Genomic DNA, 13,413 nt, shown 5'->3' on the forward strand with positions numbered 1-13,413 from the left:
GCATCTCTGGAGAAAAGGAATAGGTGACGTTTCATGCCGAGACCCTTCTTCCATCTTTTCTCCAGAGATGCTGCCCGACCTGCCGAGTTACTCCAGCATTTTGTGCCTATCTTCGGTGTAAACCAGAACCTGCAGCTCCTTCCTACACATCTTACACAGTTGCAAAGAGGTTTTGTGCTTTAAATAAAAAGGGTTTTGACAAAACAATCAAATATGAAACTTCTAAAATGGGGCTTCTAAAATGACTGGGAATCCTACCAGAAGACATCAGGCTCGGTATATAATAGTTCACCTGATCTCCCGGTTGCCCAGCACTTCAACTCCCCCTCACATTCTGATTCTGACCTTTCTGTCCTGGGCCTCTTCCATTGCCAGAGTGAGGCCCAGCATAAATTGGAGGAACAACACCTCATATTTCGCTTGGGTGGATTACACCCAGCGGTATGAACATGGACTTCTCTAATTTCAGGTAGACCTTGCTTCCTCCCTCCTTCCCAGCTCTCCCACATAGCCTACTGTCTCCGCCTCTTCCTTTCTTTTTCTTGCCCCACATCAGTCTGAAGAAGGGTTTCGACCCGAAACGTTGCCTATCCCGTTTCTCCATAGATACTGCCTCACCTGCTACGTTTCGCCAGCATTTTGTCTACTTTATATAATAGTTCAATGTGACTTTCAATAAAGATATTATAACCTCAATGTGAATCGAATCTACAATAAACTAAAATAATTAAGACGACAAACTAGTTGAAAAATTTAATAAATGCATCTTGCTGGTTGCACCACAGCCTGGTTTGGCAACCCAAACTCCCAGGAACGGAGGAGATTACAAAAAGTGGTGAATACTGCCCGGTCCATCACTGGTACTGTTCCCCCCACCATCAAAGGGATCTATAGGAGGCGCTGGCTGTTCAGGCAGCATCAAAGACACCACACTCGCCGTGCTCTCATTTCCCTCCTACTATCTGGAAGGTGCAGAAGTCTGATAACTATAAACTCCAGATTCAAGAGCAACTTCTTCCCAACAACGAATAGCCTCTACAAAATGTATGGATTGTCTTGGCTGAACTAAGGTTCTCAGATGTTTTTTTTGCCACAGTACTCGTGTTAATGATTTAATGAATTATTTTTGATTATTGTATCTTATTGTATGTTAGACCTGTCAGAAACCAGCTCCACTGCGTCACTGATGTTTTCAACGATTTAATAATAAAAATAGTATGTTATCTTTGAGTATTGTGTTTGCAGGCCTGTCTTGCTGCGCAAGTAAGAAGTTCATTGTCAATACACGTTAAACACTCTTGATTTGACTCCTGGCTACCAGAGGAAACCATGTAATGGCAGGTTTTACGCAAGCCACATTTCAAATATCACCACAATCATGGGTAGCCGTTCAAAGTACCCATTGAGAACTGTGAAGGAAGGAACTGCAGATGCTGCTTTGTACCAAAGAAAGACACAAAAGTGCTGGAGTAACTCAGCAGGGCAGGCAGCATATCTGGAGAAAAAGGATGCGTGATGTTTTGGGTCAGGACCCTTCCTCAGGCAGCTTCTCTGGAGAAAATCGTGAATGAGGAAGTTTCAATACTTCCACCGTAATAATACCCAGTTACTTAGCCAAGTAGTTTTCAAACACTGCAAACATTGATACAAAACCAAGGTGTATCTACCTCTTGAAAATTATCTCCATTGCGATCTCTAATAAAATATTGCAAAGACTCTGAAATCCACCAGGGCAGTTACTTAAATAACACAAAAATGGTATGAAAATGGTTTGTCCAACTTCAAGTAACCCTTGCATCCCCTCTCTCTGTCCATCCCCCACCCTAGTTGTCATACTAGTTTCACTGTCGTCCAGTTGAGTTTCACTGTCTGTATAAATTGTTCTCACCTACACCACAGCCAACAATGGCCCATTGTGGGCTCCACCTTTCCTTGATCATCGTTGCTTTTTTGGCATCACTCATTTGTTCTATGCACCTTCTATATATCTCTCGTTTTCCCTTTCCCCTGACACTCATTCTGAAGAACAGTCTCATTCCTTTTCTCCAGAGATGCTGCCTGACCTGCTGGGTCACTTCATCTTTTTGTGTCTGTCTTCCACAAAATCAATAGTCAGGCAAATATTGCAGAGTTGTGCATTCCATGTGCACCAAAAGCTGGTTTAAACCAACACTGCACCAGCGAGGGAATATAAAGGACGAGTCGATGTACCTGGTGAGTGGTCAGCTGTAGAGATGCTTGTCCTCAGACATCCAGTGAAGATGCTCCTACAGGCCAACGAACACTGAATCTGTCAGTTATAAATCGCCAACGACCATCTCCATCTTCACATACACTGGGCAGAAATATTTGCGATCTGCGTACACAAAGGGCCTTAGAAATACTCTACGGGCAGGTGCTAGAAAGAGTCCATCTTCCGCTCTGTTGAACTGCAGGAAGCCAGGGATTAAAAAATCAACTCCTCCGAAAAAGTTCAAAAGCGTAGCAGATGCCAAGCCACACGGTTACAGGCGACGGGGGTAAATAAACCCGTTTGTTAACAATCTTCCAAGGGGTCTCCGCAGCCTCGGTCTGCCGAGGATTACCGATTTTTTTTTTGGCCGATGTGATATAATATATTTACTACCAAACACACACGGGTCCAACTCTGCACCTTCCGGGTCATCTGCACCTATTGAAGAAAAACACAAAAACAACCTCCCCAAATTTGTAAGCAGAGCGGACTGCATGCGGTCGCCATGGTAGAAATCCCCGACCCTCAAAACCAATACACATTTGACTGGAGTATCCCCATTTGCTTTGGTTGTTTCCAAATTAACTTTGCATACTCTCATTGGGGCTGGGTAACTTTTCCAAGTGTCAGGGACTATAACAGCTGTGTCCCAGAAAAGCCACAGTAAATCCACACCAGGATACAGCCCACACAAAAAAATAGATGTGCTATCTTGCAGAGTAATTAAATAAAGAAAACTTTTACGCAGAGCCAAAGCTACATCTCCCGTATTATCAAGGAAGACTTGCGAGCAAGGTGGTGCAGCAAGATTTATCGAGAGAAAGTACTGCAGCTCCCATTTCTGTGGCAGCAAGAATACGTTGGAGTTTGGCCCAGGCACAATTCTTCCACTGATAAATACGAATCAAATATTTGGCCTCACGGCACAAGTTCATGGTCACCAACAATGGATGGATCAGGAGAAGCAAAAGGTGATACTACAGCTTAGAAGTTGAGAAGTTTCAATACTTCCATCTTTAAAACCCAGTCACTTAGCCAAGTGGTTTTAAAACACTGCAAACACTGGTCCAAAACCAGGGGTAAAATTTGACATTACTCACATTGCATTCAGAAGGAGCACCTGGCACATCGGTGTGGATTGAGGTTAAAATTAAAGTAGGAAGGTACCAAATGCAAAGATTCTACAGTGCCAGTGAAAACTGCTCGTAACAATAGTACGCGCTGACAGGAATAGAAGGGAAAAAAAAAAAAATCAAAATCACCCGTCAGTCAGGACATTGAGTCCTGTGCAAATGAGTGCCTAAAACTGGCCACAAAAATGCACAGTGGTTAAGATATTGCTGGGTCGTAAACCTGCTATGGATCAACCCAATGAAGAGCATTTGTACGGTCGCTCAAGTCTCATCTGTTCTTCACCTCATAAATTATTTTTAAAGTCGAGGGACATTTTTAAGTGAACACACAGGAGCACCTGGCATCCTTCTGAATACAGGATAGAATAATAAAAAGATGCAGCATCTGGTTAATAACTTGGCATTCCAAAAATAGACCATGCGTGGAGTAAGGTTCCCACAAGAATAGCTCCACCCAGAACTTGGGGCTGAGCACCAACCAACACATGAACCAATAACTAAAGTACAGACAAAATGGCCACTTTGGAAATGATTAACAAGGTAATGTTTAAAGCTAGGCTGTTTTTTTTTTTAACTGCAATGACGACAATGTGCTTTAGTTGTCGAGCGGTGTACCAAAAATCAGTGTTTGTTTTGTGGAAATAGCTGCATAATAATGTTTACTTCAGAAACTCACAGAGAAGAGAATGTCAAGATTGTGGAAACACGGGCCAATTTTGATTTTGGAGACATCCATACAAAACTCAAACATATCTTAGGGAAGGGTTGACAACAACTAAAACACAATGAGTAGATAGACCCCAGAGTAGGTACACATTTTGCTTGCAACGAAGAGATTCCATACTTTTCCAATCAAAGGCAAGGAGTTTACTTTTAAGTAAAGAGAAATGGAAGTACCAGAGGGGAGATAATTGGCAGAATATTTTGGCCAGAAGATCCTAATAAACAGGTGCTTGAAAATAGTGAAATATCGACACAAACCAAGTCACTGGCCCCACGGCAAACGATGCCATTAAGTGAAGTGGTCATGTATCCCAATCCTTTACTGCACTTTTCCCCAGTTACCAATTTGTAACACCATCTTGTCAGCTGGATTATTGCACATGCACTGCAGATTTGCTCAGAAAAATCTAGCTGTTTTATATGCCGAGAAGATAAAAAAACTCCCATCCACTTTGGTCACATAGCCCAATACATAACACACAGAATGCAAATGGAAACCACCCAAAAATGTTTTAAAAAATATAGGAACATGTGCCCATAGATAACACTATTGATTATTTTGTTTAAAAGGGAAGTGTCAGAAAATAATCCTTCACTGGAATCAGATATCTCAAATCTCGGCGTTCAAAGAATCAGGTTATCCCAGTACCTAACTCCAAAGCCCAAAGTGGTTCCACTGAACGAATGTAGGGAGCCTCCATTACCAGCGAGCCGGGGAATTAGTCTGCTGGAGACTGTGGCCAGAGGCAGGAGTTAAGCTGAAGAATCCCAAGCCTGCGTGGGGGTTTAATAAAATGGGAGTGAGCATAGATCTGACCAGGTGATGAGGAAGGGTGGCCTCCCAGGTGTGGGAACAAACCCATCCAAAGACCTCCTTTTCAATTAACACATCAACCCAGTCGCGGCCTCTGGGTGGAAACAGATTAGTGCCGAGCCAAATAAAAGGGTGGAGAGGAGGATGTAACTGCTGGCTGAGGGGGTAAAAAATACCAGGGGCAGAAAAATAACGGGGGGGGGTAAATAACTTAATGACAGGGGATTAAGAACATCTTAAAAACAGAAGGGTAAAGAACACTTAATAACAGGGCAGAGAGAGGGTGAAGGATAAATAGAAGGGGAAAAGATTATCTCTTGCACTGGGTGCAAGAACCTTAATAGTGGGTGGGTGGGGGGGGGGGATGTAAAGAACACCTAAATAACGGGGGGACAATGAATAACAGGATGGGGAAAAAGAATATCTTAACGGGGTGTAAAGAACACCTTATTAACGGGGCAGGGGGTAAAGAATAAACAGCAGCGGATAAAGAATATCTTAATAGCAGGGGGTAAAGAATAAATAACGTAGGGGAAAACCTTAATACTGATTGGGGGGGGGGGGGGGGGGGGAAGAATATATTAATAACAGGGGGTTGTAAAGGATATGTTAGTACCAGGGGACATTAAGAACTTGGGCGTAAAGAACTAAATAACGTGGGAGGGGAAGAACTTAATAATAGAGAGAAAGAACGGAAGAAAAAGGGAAATTGTAATTAAAATGTAAGGGGCCGTGCCCGGGGGTTGGGAGTCCTTGCCGCTGGGCAGGTCTCAGGCTTTATCCTACCCCTACCTCCCGATTTATTGCCTTCCCTCCCTCCCACCGTCCCTCCCGCCGGCGCCGCTCATCAGGCGAGGCCGAGGCCCCGCGGCCTAGTGCAGCCGCCGCCCGCTCGGTCGGTCGGTCAACTAAACTAAAGCCTCTCCTAGCCTCTCCTATCCTCTCCCCTCCCCTCCCGCTCGCTCGCTCGCGCGCAACCTGCCTGCCGGCCAGCGATCTAATAAGGGTAAAACCAGTACCAAAAGCGGACTCAGAACCTGCTCTCCGCCGCTTATAAACCCCCGACCATTTTGTTTTGTGCCGCCGCCATCGTCGACCGCGCCGCAGTTTGCCAGCGACAAAGATGGCGCCCACTGGCGGCCCTAAACCCCCCCCCCCGACGCCTGCCTGCATCAAAGATGGCGACCCGGGTGACGTCACCTGACCTGTCTAGTCCACATCAAAGATGACGTTCTCCAGTAGCCGTCACACCTCCCCACTTCCACTACCCGCTCCATAGATGGCGCTGGCCGCATGTCGTCCCCACCAGCCAGCAACAAAGATGGCGTTCTCCAGAAGCCGTCACCAACCATGTCTGCATCAAAGATGGCGTCGCCACCCCTCCCATATGCCCGCATCAAAGACTTATTTATTTATTTATTTATCTATTTATTTATTTATTTATTTATTTATTTATTTTATTATTTATTTCGAACAGAATAAAAGAATAAAAAGCAAATGTGAAACAGCATACAAAAAACAAAACAAAAATATTTATAAAGTGTCATAAACAATATTTATAAATAAATGAAATCATATGTGTCCGAAAAGGAGCAGGAAGAAGCCAAAGCTTATTAATTCCCACCCCTTATTCAACTGCTTGTAATTATCTTATACAAATTTAGCAGCTATATGTACACCATATGTACACCAGCCACTATATGTACACCAAATTATTTACATTTGAACACTAATCAAATATTTACAAAGCCATACAAAAAAGAAAGAAAAGAAAAAAGGCACACAAAAATGCTGGAGAAACTCAGCAGGTGCAGCAGCATCTATGGAGCGAAGGAAATAGGCAAAGTTTAGGGCCGAAACCCTTCTTCAGACTGATGGGGGGGTGGGGGGGAGAAGGAAGGAAAAAGGGAGGAGGAGAAGCCCGAGGGTGGGGGGCTGGGAGGAGACAGCTCGAGGGTTAAGGAAGGAGAGGAGACAGCAAGGGCTAGCAAAATTGGGAGAATTCAATGTTCATGCCACCGGACGCAAGCAACCCAGGCGGAATATGAGGAGCTGTTCCTCCAATTTCCGGTGTTGCTCACTCTGGCAATGGAGGAGACCCAGGACAGAGAGGTCGGATTGGGAATGGGAGGGGGAGTTGAAGTGCTGAGCCACCGGGAGTTCAAGTAGGTTATTGCGGACTGAGCGGAGGTGTTCGGCGAAACGATCGCCCAACCTCCGCTTAGTCTCACCGGTGTAAATCAGCTGACATCTAGAGCAGCAGATGCAGTAGATGAGTTTGGAGGAGATACAGGTGAACCTTTGTCGCACCTGGAACGACTGCTTGGGTCCTTGAATGGAGTCGAGGGGGGAGGTGAAGGGACAGGTGTTGCATTTCTTGCGGTTGCAACGGAAAACGGAAAGTGCCCGGGGAGGGGGTGGTACGGGAGGGAAGGGAAGAATTGACAAAGAAAAACCCCGCATATACTAAAGTAAAGTAGCCTTTATTGTCATTCAGACCTTGCCGTCTGAACGAAATTGTGTTGCCTTGCAGTCCTACATACAGTAAAAAATGACAAAAACACACAATAAACACAAATTAACATCCACCACAGTGAGTTCACCAGGCACCTCCTCACTGTGATGGAAGGCAAGAATCTTAAGTCTCTTACAGTATCTTAAGATACTTATACAGTATCTTAGTCATATTTACAACCCATCACTCTATAATCACCCTTCCCAATACAAGCAGTATAACAAATATCACAATCACCTATCCTCATCCTAATATCCTTTTAAACAAGTGTTTTTGTACATCTTTTTAAACTGAATTATGCTTGTGCTAAGTTTTATCCCCTGTTCCAGACCATTCCACAAATTCACACCACAGATTGCTAAGATGGTGAACGTCAGTACCTACCACAGATCATAGGGCGGATCTTTGGTACCCTCTACCGCTTGCCAGTAAAAATGATGGCGGCCACAGGAAGCCGTCAACCCCCCTTTTGCCCGCACCAAAGATGGCGCCCGCCAACATGTCACACAGGCTGTTAACTTTCTTTCGTTTCCCCTGAAACTAACTTTTGGCAGCTAGTTTCACGCAACTGTATTTCAAGTGCGTGCAGAAAATAGCCTGCGGTGCAAATAATGTACTTGCATCATTTTCTTTTGGTGCAGAACTCACCCAGCAAAAACAATTGTAAACAGCAGCCGATCCAGCCTCTCATAGGCGAGGCGCCACTGTATGTGTCAGGGCCCGGATAGCTCAGTCGGTAGAGCATCAGACTTTTAATCTGAGGGTCCAGGGTTCAAGTCCCTGTTCGGGCGTTCAGTTTTTGCACATGTGGGGTTTCACCAAATTTATTCCTGCAATTTTTGCAAATCGTCAATGCAATGTCATAAAATGGTGAACTGCAGCAAATGCTTCTTCAGTATTTGGACTCGGTTTCTGCTTTGTCTCAATTGTGGTTGGAGAGCTCAAAGGGTGAAATTCTGGCACATTTCATCATATCAAAGGAGCCGGTATCCATCATTTCCCAGGGTGGATATGTCAAAGACTAGATGGCATAGCTGTGAGGTGTGAGGGCCAAAGTTTAATGGAGATGTGCGGGCATGTTTTCTTACAGAGGTGTGGGGTTTAGTTTAGTTTATTGTCACGTATACCGAAGTACAGTGAAAAGTTTGTGTTGAATGCTATCTAGCCAGCAGAAAGACAATACATGGTTACAATCAAGTGTAGACACAAAATGCTGGAGTAACTCAGTGGGTGAGGCAGCATCTCTGGAGAGAAGGAATGGACGACGTCTCGGGTCCAGACCCTTCCTCAGACTCGGTCAAGCTGTCCATATTGTACAGATGCAAGATACATTCTGATTAAAGAAAGTCTAAGGGTCTCCAATGAGGTAGATGGTAGGTAGACACCAAATGCTGGAGTAACTCAGCGGGTGAGGCAGCATCTTTGGAGAGAAGGAATGGGCGATGTTTTGGGTCGAGACCCTTCTTCAGACTGATGTCAGGGGAGTGGGTGGGACAAAGATATAATGTAGTCGGAAACAGTAAGACTAGTGGGAGAACTGGGAAGGGGAAGGGGATGGAGAGAGAAAGCAAGGGCTATCTGAAGTTAGAGAAGTCAATGTTCATACCGCTGGGGTGTAAACTACCCAAGCGAAATATGAGGTGCTGTTCCTCCAATTTGTGCTGGGCCTCACTCTGACAATGGAGGAGGCCCAGGACAGTTGATAGCTCAGGACTGCTCTCCCAAGGTCGTAAGTGATAGGAGCAGAGTTAGGCCATTGGGCCCATCCAGTCTGCTCCGTCATCCAATCATGACTGATCTATCTCTCCATCCTAACCCCATACTCCCTATAACCCCTTAACACCCATACCAATCAAGAATCTATCTATCTCTGAGGGTTTTCAACTCCGACCTCTCTGTCCTGGGTCTCCTCCATTGCCAGAGTGAGCAACACCGGAAATTGGAGGAACAGCACCTCATATTCCGCCTGGGTTGCTTGCGTCCGGATGGCATGAACATTGAATTCTCCCAGTTTTGCTAGCCCTTGCTGTCTCCTCCCCTTCCTTAACCCTCAAGCTGTCTCCTCCCATCCCCCCCCCCACCCTCGGGCTCCTCCTCCTCCCTTTTTCCTTCCTTCTCCCCCCCACCCCCCATCAGTCTGAAGAAGGGTTTCGGCCCGAAACGTCGCCTTCCAGCATCTATCTATCTCTGCCTTAAAGGGCCTGTTTCCAAGCTGTATCCAAGTAAATAAACTGAACTGCAGGAGTGGAACCTGAGAAAAGATACCCAATAATGGTCCTTAACATTGTAAAGACCGTTATTTAAATGCGCATAGATTACATGCATTAACACATCAGATGCTTGAAATCCATAATAAAAACTAAAGCTGCTAGAAAAACGCTCAGTGGTTGCATGAAACGAAACAGTTAATGTTTTTAGATCTTATTTACTTCAGCACATCCTACATTTCCACTTGTGACTGGGAATGGAAATAAGGTTTAGAATGTAGCCACTCTAAAATTTCATAAAGAATTCAGTCCAATTGTTCTTGCCCAAAGAGTTTGGAGAATGTAAAACTCATAGTCACAACTGGTGATTGAGGTATGTAGCACAGATGTATTCAGTTGTGCGGGGCAGGCAAGCCCTTCTTCAGACTCGACCCGAAACGTCGCCCATTCCTTCTCTCCGGAGATGCTGCCTGTCCCGTTGAGTTACTCCAGCATTTTGTGTCTACCTTCGATTTAAACCAGCATCTGCAGTTCTTTCCAGAGCCTTTAGTTTAGCTTGGTTTAATACAGCACGGAAACAGGCCCTTCGGCCCACCGAGTTTGCGCCGACCAACGATCCCCGCACATTAACACCATCCTACACACACTGGGGACAATTTACATTCATACCAAGCCAATTGATCTACATGCCTGTACGTCTTTGGAATGTGGGAGGAAACCGAAGATCTCGGAGAAAAGCCACGCAGGTCATGGAGAGAACGTACAAACTCCGTACAGGCAGCACCCGTAGTCGGGATCGAGCCCGGGTCGCTGGCGCTGTAAGGCAGCAACTCTACCGCTGTGCCACCGTGGTCACCTACTGTGTTTAGTGATTACAGCTTGGAAATAAGCCCTTCGGTCCATAGCGTCCAAGCTGTCCAGCGATCACCCACTCATATTAGTTCTATGTCAGATCACTTTCGCGTGCACGCACGACACACTAGAGGCAATTTACCAATTAGCCTACAAACTCGCACGTATTTGGGATGTGGGAGTAAAGCCACACAGTCACATTGAGGACATGAAAGCTCCACACAGACAGCACCCAAGGTTGGGATCGAACCAGGGTCTCTGGTGCTGCGAAGCATTGGCTCTACCGGTACCTGGAAGTGGCGCCGATGGATGAGAAGCCGAAGCTAAGAGGTGGAAGCCAAATAACCGAATGGAAACGAGGCCGAAACGCCACATAACCGAAAGCGTACGAAGCCGAAACGCCAACTAACCGAAAGGGTGGGACGCCTAAAAGCCAACTAACAGAAAGGCTGCATTGCCTAAAAGCAAACTTACCGAATGGCCATTCTGCAGAAACGCCACCTACCCAAAAGGCGGCATCGCCTGCAAGCCAACGAACCAAATGCCTCTCAACTGAAAAGTTAAACAACGGACATGACGTTGCAGGACTTGTCAGCGATTGGTCCAGAGCCCCGCGTCCATCATATCACTGTGGAGGGATGAACATTGTCCCACACCTCCGCTCCACCCGACCCACAGCCCGCAGAGGGTGACCGTGGGAGAGTGGGGGCTGTCCTGAGGGATGCGCACCTTTCGGCCGCTTACAACTTGGTGCTTGGGTTCAGATTGCCCAGTCACCTATGGCTTGTGACCCCCACGCTCCCGTCTCCACCGAAGGAGAATGTAACATGTGGAAGAACTGACAGAGTGGATTGTAGAGTCAAAGAACTACACAGCACAGAAAGAGGGTCTTAAGTTTAGGTTTGTATTTATTATTGTCAGATGTACTAAGGTACGGAGAATGGCTTTATTTTGCATGCTATCCAAACAGATCAGATAATAATACACATAAATAAAATCATGTCAAATGCAAGTGCAAAGGGGAAGATACAGAGTGCAGAATATAGTTCTCAGCATTGCATCACAACTATTAGGGGCAGCACAATGGCGCAGCAGTAGAGTTGCTGCCTTACAGTGCCAGAGACGCGGGTTCGATCCCAACAACGGGTGCTGTCTGTACAGAGTTTGCACGTTCTCCCTGCGACCTGCGTGGGTTTTCTCCGGGAGCTTCGGTTTCCTCCCACACTCCAAAGACGTGCATGTTTGACGGTTAATTGGCTTCTGTAAATTGCACCCAGTGTGTAGGATAGTGCTTGTGTATGAGGTGAACGCTGGTCAGCACGGACTCGGTGGGCCGAAGGGCCTGTTTCCGCGATGTATGTGCAAAGTCTTTGGCTCAACCCATTAAAATTGCCTAATCAAACTAGTCCCACATGCCTGTTCCTGGCCCCATGTCCATTCAAAAATGTTCCCATCATTGTGTCTGTCCAAGTGTCTTTCAAATTGTTATTGAACCTGTCTCAACTATTTCCTTTGGCAGCTCGTTCCATACGTCCACCACCTTCTGTGTGAAGAAATCCTGTCCCTCGAGTCACCTTTTAAATCTTTCCCCTCTCACCTCAAAACGTTGCCCTCCGAAGTTGTACACCTGACTACCCTGGGGGAGAAAGACTGTGGCTAATCACCATATCTCTGCCCCTCTTCATTCTATAAAGCTCCGTAAAGCTTGGAATGTGCCTGACTGGGTTGGAACTACCAGCGCAGAATGTTGTACCAAAGGGATTTTTTACAACATTTAAATTCCATTTATTTTCAGAAACTGATTTTATCAAGAGCCAGGTGGCATTAAGATTGATCAACACTTTAATCATAAGCAGATGTAGGGAGTGGCGAATGTAAAAAGTATTTATTCGCAATTGGGATTAGTGTAGTGACACAAGGAACTGCAAGATTTAGTTCAGTTCAGTTCAGTTTACTGCCACGTGTACCGAGTTACAGTGAAAAGCTTTGGTTGCATGCTAACCAGTCAGCGGAAAGACAACACATAATTCCAATTGAGCCATTTACAGTGTATAGATACATGATGAGGGAATAATGTTTAGCGCAAGGTGAAGCCAGTAAAGTCCGATCAAAGATAGCCCGAGGGTGATAGTAGTTCAGGACCGCTCTCTGGTTGCGGTAGGATGGTTCATTTGCCTGATAACAGCTGGGAAGAAACTGTCCCTGAATCTGGAGGTGTGTGTTTTCACACTTCTATACCGTTTGCCCGATGGGAGAGGGGTGAAGAGGGAGTGGCCAGGGTGCGACCCATCCTTGATTATGTTGCTGGCCTTGCCGAGGCAGCGTGAGGTGTAAATGGAGTCAATGGAAGGGAGGTTGGTTTGTGTGATGGTCTGGGCTGCGTCCACCTAAGATCCTATAGCAAGCAATATAGACCACTCCTTCTAAATGCAATGGGCTGACGTGTAGTACGCAACGGAGCGGAACATGGGCCTTTTTTTCATCCATTTCAGTAACCCGACCCGACCCGACCCGACCCGCAGTGTAATCAACGTTGCGGGGAAACAGTTTGTGTTAATAAATTATAATTCTGAAAATGAGGAGAAAATTTTTACCAAAGACCTTTAATTTTACGAGGATGTTTCCGTAACCGGCTTCCGTCTCCTCACTAGTATCCTATGGGATCTTTGGTGCGGAGACGGAAGCCGGTTACGGAAATGGGGCCGAAAATTACCCGTGAATCTGCCCATGACCCTACTACGTCTTTTTCATCGAGTGATCTATCTTGCTCGCTTGCTGTAGGATCTTTGGCGTCCACAATTCATTGCAATGTCTTGCGGTCTTGGATGGAGCTTTTTTTCCAAACCAAGCTGTGATGCATTCTGATAAAATGCTTTCTGCGGCGCATCTGTAGAAGTTGGCGAGAGTCGTTGGGGACGTGTCCAACTTCCTAAGAG

The 13,413-nt window shown here is 45.8% G+C and overlaps 1 protein-coding gene and 1 non-coding gene across 8 annotated transcripts in view; one reads left to right on the top strand and one right to left on the bottom strand.

The window, feature by feature from the left end:
• zc3h11a (zinc finger CCCH-type containing 11A) overlaps nt 1-6,022 on the bottom strand; it is a 30,051-nt gene extending 24,029 nt beyond the window's left edge. Inside the window, exons 1-2 of one of the 7 annotated variants that reach the window (XM_033042874.1) lie at nt 5,923-6,019; nt 2,212-2,671 (exon numbers count right to left, since the gene is read on the bottom strand). The gene's annotated coding sequence lies outside the window, so the exon portion shown is untranslated. Of the gene's footprint in view, nt 1-2,211; nt 5,274-5,922 lie in introns of those variants that run through there. The other 6 variants (XM_033042870.1, XM_033042871.1, XM_033042872.1 and 3 more) reach the window with 6 other exon arrangements.
• Nucleotides 6,023-8,136: 2,114 nt separating this feature from the next.
• Nucleotides 8,137-8,209, top strand: trnak-uuu. Its single transcript has one exon. It is a non-coding gene; the product is annotated as a tRNA-Lys (tRNA).
• Nucleotides 8,210-13,413: the final 5,204 nt, after the last annotated feature.

This window comes from Amblyraja radiata, chromosome 24 (genome assembly GCF_010909765.2).
Source record: "Amblyraja radiata isolate CabotCenter1 chromosome 24, sAmbRad1.1.pri, whole genome shotgun sequence".
NCBI classification, from domain to species: Eukaryota; Metazoa; Chordata; class Chondrichthyes; order Rajiformes; family Rajidae; genus Amblyraja; species Amblyraja radiata.